We start from the raw sequence: 9,263 nt of genomic DNA, 5'->3' as shown, positions 1-9,263 counted from the left end.
CGCTGGGCTGAGTCATCTCCTATCCCCTTGGAGCAAGAACCAACCTCACCCAGTCAGCAATAGAGAAGAATTTCCCTACCTCAGCAAGCAGCAACTTGACTAAGGGTTCCCTCCTGGAATACCTCCAGACTTTCCTTGGTCAATTCAGCTTTCCACTGCAGACATCTTCAAGATACTCCAAGCCCACTCAAAGGTCCCAGGTATCTTTGGGTGCCTTGCCATATTAAACCAAGGAAACTCCATCTAGATAGGCAGTGGGGCTAGATAATAAAAGATGGACATAGCTTCCATGATGGCTGAGGCCTTTGGGAGGATGTTAATGACATTTCGTTTCATGTTTGAGTTGTTGTATAAGAACATAAGAATGATATTTCTTTCACTTCAAACTAAACATCAGGCATGAACTCACAATGAACAGAAACCCCAGCAAAGACAGGGAACTGCTTAGGTTCTCTTGCTTCCTCTGTTCAACTCCTTCCAGAAATTGATGAAATTCTAAAGTTGATGGATGAAAATCACTGCTCTCAGAACTTTCCTGGAAGACAAGACAAGTGACAAGTTAAGCTGTCTGGTTTCACAGGATGTCTCTGCCAACTACTTAGACATAGAAATGGATAAAAGCTGTCCAAACCTGAAAACAAGATTTGCTGAATGCCATTCAAATACATGGGCTTCCCTGGTGGCTCAGTTGGTAAAGAATCTGGGTACGATGAAGGAGACCTGGGTTTGGCCTCTGGGGTGGGAAGATCCCCTGGAGAAGGGAATGGCAGCCCACTCCAGTATTCTTGCCTGGAGAATCCCATGGACAGAGGAGCCTGGTGGGCTAAAGTCCAGTTATGCTTCTGCTCAAGGTAGGATCTATTCAAATGCTAATCATTCAGAAGTGTTTCGATTTTAAGTTCCAATCCAGAACAAGACTGAGCACCGTGAAAGGGGAAAAGGACCAAATTCTAAATCCTAGGCTGCCGGGTTTCCTTGCCAGCAGGTGAATCTGAGCAGGTCCCGAATTCAGGACTCATCCACTCCGTGTGGACTATTTAAATCTCACATTAGTGGAGGAGCTAGTCTTGCAGGCTGCTCTGCATGGTCTCCTGTAACCTTGCCCATGCCTCGGTTAATCAGACCCAAATGCCTTAACTTGATTGCTCTCTACTCATAAATGTTTGTATCTTTCTCTGTGTGTCATTCTAATTCATTAAAATGCTTTCATTGGAAATCGCCTGTCAGGGATCATTTTTCAATTTAAACAAGGTTTTCTTCTCCACCTTATGCCATTGATGAGATTCTTCCTCCCAGCATCACCCTTCCCCCAACCACCGCCATTGTCCTGTGCCCAGGTTGGTCTGTTTAAAACTGATGATTTTCTGTTGTAAACATTCTTTCTCATGGTGGACAATAGAGTATCAAACAGTATAGAGTTTAAAGGTAACTTAAAAAAAAAAATCAAACCCAAGTGATTGTAACTTTCCACAGGAGAGTTTAACATCCTACAATCGTCAGTGTTCACAAGTGCTGTTAACCAGCTCTCCTGATACAAACATTTCTTTGCAAGCATTTACTGAGATATTGTAAATTACTTAACTACAGCAGTGTACTTTCTTTCCCTTAATCTTGATCTGATCCCTGAGGGGCTATTTATTACAGATATATACAACTTGTCATTAGAAGTGAAGTTAATGTAATAGGACACAAGTAGCGCGCATTGTTTAAATGTGTTCCAGAAAGTTAGCAAATTTAGTTCAGAGAATACTTACATACTCTTCTGCCTGAAAAGCAGCAAGAAAGGAGTGAGGCTGAGGGGGGGCGGCGGGTAGGGGCAAAATATTAAACACTGCTCACTGTAGGTGGCCAATTAATACCCTGTATCCAAGCTGGAACAAATCCTTCCACGATATACGTAAAGCATATAATCTCTTATCTGCTTAGGCATTATCAAATATTTTAGCAAATCCTAGTAACTTCAAACACAGGTTTAATGGAATGCAGTGCTAAAACATGCAAAGTCAAGAATCAAGTTTTTTAAGAACATAATCTGTTTTAGAAGGTTTCAAGAGAACTGCTTTGCAATGCCATTCTAATCTTATCCCATGAGGAAAGACGTCTGATTTGGCAAAACGTTGCATCTGTTAAAAGCAAAACGCACAACTTTGCCTTCCCGCAAATCAGACCCATAAGCAGGAAAATCATATTAATTCCTCAGAAGCCAAAAGAGTCTACAGCTTTGGTCCAGTTCTCAGCATTTGGTCACCAGATAATATTCATTTGAGAGGGAATTCCTATAGATGGCCAGACAACATTAACAGTATCATCCAGCTGGGACATGTGCCAGTATTAATTCAACATTGTGGTTTGTATCTCATCATCAAGTTAATAGTCATACAATTCAATAGTCATACTACAAGCATGAAAAAAAGCAAAAACAAAACACCAACGTAGCAATAGTAAAGCTCTGACAAAATTTGGTTTTGCTCATGTGTACATTTACTTAAAAATGGATCTAGTTCTCCCCCTAGCTCGGCTGTCCTCCTTTCCTGGATAACTAGGATATATTTTAAGTGCCTTTTCATCTTTTCCATCTTCATCTGGGATTCTGCTCATGCACTCAGGGTGGTTTAGATGAAAGATCAGAAAGTAGGTAAAGTGAGAGAAATCTCCCTTTCAAAGTGAAGCAAACACAGCATGAAGCCAGAGAGTTAGGAAAAGAAACAGTGAGAGACAGACAAAACTGCTTGTAGAAAACTGATCTTTCCATGTATTTTAAGGCAAAAGCTGAGCGATATACTTGACTATAAGCATAACATTTTACACCTTTTTAAAATAAAAGCCAGAATATAGAGAGCCAAAAGCCAGTTCCTAGATAAAAGCGGGGTGGGGGGGGGGGGACGGGGAGGGCTGGAGAAAAAGAGAGATCTTATTTTTTAAGAAGAGAATCTCTTAGTAGAGTTTGCACAGCTTAAGGAATCTAGTGCTTGCTAGTGATGCAAGATAACACTTTCTTGTAATTTTATATAGTAAGCAAAGATTTAGAATATTTACAGACCACCCTGAGTAAGAACGTCACTGGATTCTAGGAGCATGCTCATACCAGAACATTCATCTTTTTTTTAAAAAGTGTCCAATGGCCCTCAGGCCATATATGGCTATAGGGGAAGGTATGCCTTTGACCTCCCAGCACTGCAGAATTAGAGCACAAAGTCATTACAGCCTACTGAAAGGATTTTCTTTCTTTAATTTGTTATAATGACTGCGTTTTTATCAGATCTGGCCAGCGACTCCACGAAAACACTAAGGTTCCCCACATTCTAATCACTGACAGAAAGAGATCGTAAAGATATTTGTAATGTTTTGAGTGACATTTTGCTGGGGTAGGGAGATATGATTCAGTGTAAAACAAAGTTTTTCTATCATTTGCACACCAGCATACTGTCTTGCTTTGGTATTTGGTTATTGCTGGCCTGCTCTATGCTCATGGGCTAACCTAGAAAGGAGGTCTGTGGATCATATTTTAGACAACCAGTCTGGTGTAAGTTCCTTTTTTTGATTTATGGGTGGGTCTTGAAACAGTCAGAATTTCTTATTAAAATTGATATAGGAACATTCCAAGCTTTCAGTCAAGAAGAATTCCTTTCATTTTTATTCTATGCAATGTAATTGTAATGAATTACAGCATTCCACTATTTATATTCTCAGCATACACTTTCACAGAAGTTCCCTGTCGTTCTGCATCAGTTAACAGATGCTACAATGTCTGATCTTAAAGATTTTGTGGTCCTGTGTATTTTTCCCATTACTTAGGCAGCTAGATTTCCCCCCATTGGTTATTTCTTCCCTGGGAAGAAAGTCACTTTTGCTAAAGCATTAACTCTTTCTTGGTTCCACTTTCTCTAGCATAAAGTAGCAGTAAACAAAACTGATGACACCACATTTGTCTGAAAGATCACTCAGTCCTACTTACATATAAATTGAAGAGCTATTCAGTTAGCCTTTTTTTCTGAAATGCTAAGGATCATCTTTTTAAAAATATTCACGGTGCTTACTTTTCTATCAATCAACTCTTTACAGTAAAAGATGCCTAGCAATTTTCACAGCATTGTTTTCTATCAGCAAGGATACAACACTGTGTATTTCCCTTCAAGTCATAATCTACTTGGGGGTGCAGGCTTCTAAATATTTGATTTTAGGATATCAGTTCAATTTGTTTTTTTAAAATTAGAATATCATTGCTTTACAATGTTGTGTTAGTTTCTGCTATACAATGAAGTAAATCAGCTATATGTATACATATATCCCCTCCCTCTTGAACCTCCTTCCTCCCCTCCATCCCACCCCTCTAGGTCATCACAGAGCCCTGAGCTGAGCTCTCTGTGCTATACGGCAGGCCATTAGTATCCGTTTTATACATGGTAGTGTATATATGTCAACCCTAATCTTTTTTAATTGATGGACTGCCTTCGGTTTTCTTCCTTTCTGGATTCCTAAGTATGCAATATGAGTGCAGTCTAACAACATTACTATTCTAAGAAACAGTTTTGTGCCAAAATCTCCTTATGCTTTGAATTCTATAACCATTGTAATTCATTAAGTCTGAGTTATTTTAACAGAGTGCCTGGGAACCTTAGATTTGGTGATAATTTATAATATCTGGCAATGGCACCCCACTCCAGCACTCTTGCCTGGAAAATCCCATGGATGGAGGAGCCTGGTGGGCTGCAGTCCATGGGGTCGCTAAGAGTCGGACACGACTGAGCGACTTCACTTTCACTTTTCACTTTCATGCATTGGAGAAGGAAATGGCAACCCACTCCAGTGTTTTTGCCTGGAGAATCCCAGGGACGGGGGAGCCTGGTGGGCTGCCGTCTATGGGGTTGCACAGAGTCGGACACGACTGAGCGACTTAGCAGCAGCAGCAGCACGTATTTATTAAAATAAGTAGGTATTTAATTTAAGGATAGGCAAATATAAACTGCCACCTCAAATCTAGGAAACTAGCTTTTCCAAACAAAGATTAGCTGTATGACTTCCTTGACCTTGGTCAAAAAAAAAAAAAAACAGGTGTGGGGACTGCCCTGGCAGTCCAGTGGTTAGGACTCCATGCTCTCACAAAAAGCTCCAGTTCAATCCACAGTCAGGGAACTAAGATCCCCACAAGCCATGCTGTGTGGCCAAAAATAAAAGCAGGTGCTATTTTATTTATATCAATGTATTTTACTCTCTATGCACATTAATGTATTCATTGATGGAAAGAAAATTTTAGTTGCTAAAATTTTTGTACTTGAATTTTAGTACCTTGTATTAGAATTACAGAAGTTCATAAGGATCACTTTTGGCCCCCAGGAAGGTTCTGGTAGGCATCTTGGTGAAAATGTGGTCAAACACTTACAAGTTCTGTTTTCACCCAGTGTGCCCATGAAAAAAGTTAACTCAAATTCTCTTCTGTTGGATACTGAAAAGCAAGGTCACAGGATAGTCCTTCAAGTGTGGGATTGCCTGCTCTCATTCAGAAGTGACTCTCACTATTACCTCCTCACATTGAATTCTTTTTTTTTTTTTGGTAGTAGTTCGTTACTTTAAATTAATTTGGAATATAGTTGATTTATAATATTGTGTTAGTTTCTGCTGTCCAGTAAAGTGAATCAGCTGTATGTATGCATATATCTCCTCTTCTGTGGTTTTCCCTCCAATTTAGGTCACCATAGAGCATGGAGCGGAGTTCCCTGAGCTGTACAGTAGGTTCTCATGAGTCATCTGTTTATACACAGTATCATTCGCGTGTATACTCACATCTGATCCTTCAGGGAGAGCAACAAAGGGAAGGTTGTCAAGAGGGAAGCCTGGCAACTACAGCCTTCCCATTCCTGGCTCTCACCCTGGGCTCGTGCTCTAGCTTGGCCACTCAGTCATGTCCCACTCTTTGAGACCCATGGGCCATGGTGCACCAGGCTGCTCTGTCAATGGGATTTTTCAGGCAAAAATACTGGAGTGGGCTGCCACTTCCTCCTCCAGAAGATCTTCCCCACCCAGGGATCGAACCTGCATGTCCTGTGTCTCTTGCATTGACAGGTGGGTTCTTTACCACTGAGCTACCTATGTGGCCCCGTGTGTGAGCTGCCTCACACATTTTAAGGATTTACATAAAGAGGCACACACAAGACTTGTAGACACACACAATGCTTTCAGAGTGTATTTGAAAAGATATTCTTTTAGCCTCAGATAGCAGTAAATAAAATCTATCATCGTCTATGGCTAAGCTTTCTGATTACAGATCTATTTCTGCAAACTGTTGACAAGGAACCCAGGAAAAGCAAACAAAAACAAGATTCCTGAGAAGATTTAAATTTTGAAATTTTCAAAAACTCTTTGGATTACATGATACAGGTTAAAGGTTCTAACTTCAAAAAACTCATGGAGCAAGTTATGACTTTTTCAATATGGCGGGGCTTTCAAACAGTGCTCCTGAAAACCTCAGTAAGTGGTGGGACTGGAATGGAGATAGGAGAGAGGCCAGGAGAGAAAATTCCACCCCTTTAATCACACTGGCCTTTTGGCTAGTGTATGTGTACATTGAAGGTCACCACAAGACTTCATTTGACAAAGGATTCTCAAAGAAAGATTAATGTGTTAATTCCCAAAGAAAGAAGATTCTGGATTACTGTGTTCAGTTCAGTTCAGTTCAGTCGCTCAGTCGTGTCCGACTCTGCGGCCCCATGAATCGCAGCACGCCAGGCCTCCCTACCCATCACCAACTCCCAGAGTTCACTCAGACTCACGTCCATCGAGTCAGTGATGCCATCCAACCATCTCATCCTCTGTCGTCCCCTTCTCCTCCTGCCCCCAATCCCTCCCAGTATCAGAGTCTTTTCCAGTGAGTTAGATTACTGTGTTACCAGAGAATTTAACAGAAATCCAGAATAGCTGTTTTTAGCAAGAGATTTCTTTTATTTTCCAAATAAAAACTTACGAAGACTATCAGAATTTTCTTGAAGTTTGAACAAATTTTTAATACTCATTATGGAAATATGAATCAGTTATTACCCCCACAGAAGAAATAAACACTGTAGCAAGGGTTTTATAAGAAAATAACTAAGAGGAGAAGTGTGTTAATGTAAAAACAATTATTTTCTGGGCTATAAATGTAATACATCTTCATCGTGGAAAAATTTTCATACACAAGAGGGAGGGGATATATGTATACACATTCAGTTCAATGTACAGCAGAAATTAACACAATCTTGTAAAGCAATTATACTCCAATTAAAATAAACAACAATCCCCCCCCCAAAAAAAAACAAAAAGGAAGTATTCTTAAGGTGATATCAAATCATCTGTAGGAGGTTCATTGTTACTTTTGCTGTGAATGGGCAGATGTAGGAACATAATGTTGTAATGAATACAATTTTGTGGCCTGTGTATTTGATTAAACATTGTTTTGAATAGTTTTTCATACTTAAGAAATAATCTTTACTGAAGGAGGAAATAGAAAGGACAGAAATGAAGCAGATTGTCACTGGTCTAAAATTTTGTAAGGGTGAAACAGGGACTTCAGGTCTTTAAAAGTTTCTCCACTTTTCTATTTGAACAACCAGAGATAGCAACAGTATTTGTCCTGAAGCTAATATTTTCTTGCAGGTGGGAGCCTTAGTGGTCCTAGGTCTCTGGAAATTTAATCTAGTTTATCTTGGGGATATTGTCCAATTGGTCTACCATTTGCTTTCCTAACTTCTTTTTCCATTATCTCATAAAGAAAATAGTTATAAAATAAATAAAAGGCAATTTCCACTGTGAGAAGAAAAGCCAAATAATCAGTTAGAAAAGAACTGTCTTAATGAACTGCTAAGCCCAAATTAGACTTCCTGATATAAACTAAAATAAAATGCCCACAGCTTGTGATAAATGAATGAATGACTCCTGCACATATTAAGCAAAAGATTATCTAGCCTGTCTATGAGCTAAAAAAAAAAAAAAAAAAAAAAAAGGCAAGATTTCCCAACCAGAGGCCAGAGGAAATGGGCTTGGGGGATAGGCAGATTCACACAATGCTGAAGTGTGATGGTCCTCTAAGATTTCCTCCAAATATATTTTAGATTAAGTACCAGAGAGTCATTAGATCTATTTAAAGTTCACAGCTACAAGTATTAAACACATCAGGATAAGAAACAATCTGCCCTCACCCTGTAGAGCAAATTGAAGGAATTAAAACAGTCTGCCTAGTGGTAGTCATAATCTAATAGGTTAAAATATTTCTTCCCTAGCTTCTTTATGCTCATTCTTTCTCTCTTACTCAGCTTTCCCCCTAACTAGAATATACTCCACGTTGATTCTGAAACCAAGTCAGCATAGTTGCATGTTTCATTTTTTTAATTTTTATTTTTGGCTGTGCCACATGGCATATGGGATCTTAGTTCCCAATCAGGGGTTGAACCCACATGCCCTCAGCAGTGAAAGCCTGGAGTCTTAACCACTGGGTCACAAGGGAAGTCCTTGCATGGTTACCTTTTAATTAGCATATTAGTTTAGTTTTAGATTTTATATCCTCCCTACTGTCCCTTAATGCCTCCCATCTACTCAGAAAGTAGCCTGTACATCCTCTATCATAACAATGCATAAAAATTGCCTTTTTACCTGTCTTTCCCTGTCTACATTCGATACATATCTTGAGAACAGCATTTTTCCTAGATTCTAACGGAGTCCTAGTCATTGAGTAGGTGCTCAAAAATAGTTACTGAATGAGTGAATAAATAAATGAGAAATAAATAAATGGAATAAATGAATAGAAAAGGGAATAAACTGAGAAGTTGCCATGATAGCGATGACAGAACACTTTGGTCAGTTCTTCTTGTGCAGTAACCTAGGATATTAAATTCCACATGACCAGGTGGATTCTGCGGCTGCTGCTGCTAAGTCGCTTCAGTCGTGTCCGACTCTGTGGGACCCCACAGATGGCAGCCCACCAGGCTCCCCCATCCCTGGGATTCTCCAGGCAAGAACACTGGACTGGGTTGCCATTTCCTTCTCCAATGCATGAAAGTGAAAAGTGAACGTGAAGTCGCTCAGTCGTGTCCGACTCTGTGCGACCCCATGGACTGCAGCCCACCAGGCTCCTCCGTCCATGGGATTTTGCAGGCAAGAGTACTGAATTGGGGTGCCATTGCCTTCTCTGGGTGAATTCTGCTAGGTTAGCTGTAACCAATAAAATATCACCTTCAGTCAAACATACCTTTCAGTCTCTGTCTGTTATTTAAGAGAACTAAGGATCTTGGCCTAGA

General features: G+C 40.0%; 1 long non-coding RNA gene across 2 annotated transcripts in view; it reads right to left on the bottom strand.

The window, feature by feature from the left end:
• The window catches only part of LOC129630175 (uncharacterized), a 7,456-nt gene extending 5,584 nt beyond the window's left edge, over positions 1 to 1,872 (bottom strand). Inside the window, exons 1-2 of one of the 2 annotated variants that reach the window (XR_008703582.1) lie at positions 1,755 to 1,872; positions 410 to 535 (exon numbers count right to left, since the gene is read on the bottom strand). This is a non-coding gene — a long non-coding RNA (uncharacterized LOC129630175). Of the gene's footprint in view, positions 1 to 409; positions 536 to 631; positions 767 to 1,754 lie in introns of those variants that run through there. The other variant, XR_008703583.1, reaches the window with a different exon arrangement.
• Between the last annotated feature and the right edge of the window lie 7,391 nt (positions 1,873 to 9,263).

The sequence above is a fragment of the Bubalus kerabau genome, chromosome 16 (genome assembly GCF_029407905.1).
Source record: "Bubalus kerabau isolate K-KA32 ecotype Philippines breed swamp buffalo chromosome 16, PCC_UOA_SB_1v2, whole genome shotgun sequence".
Taxonomy (NCBI): Eukaryota; Metazoa; Chordata; class Mammalia; order Artiodactyla; family Bovidae; genus Bubalus; species Bubalus kerabau.
This window is presented reverse-complemented; position numbering and strand designations above follow the sequence as displayed.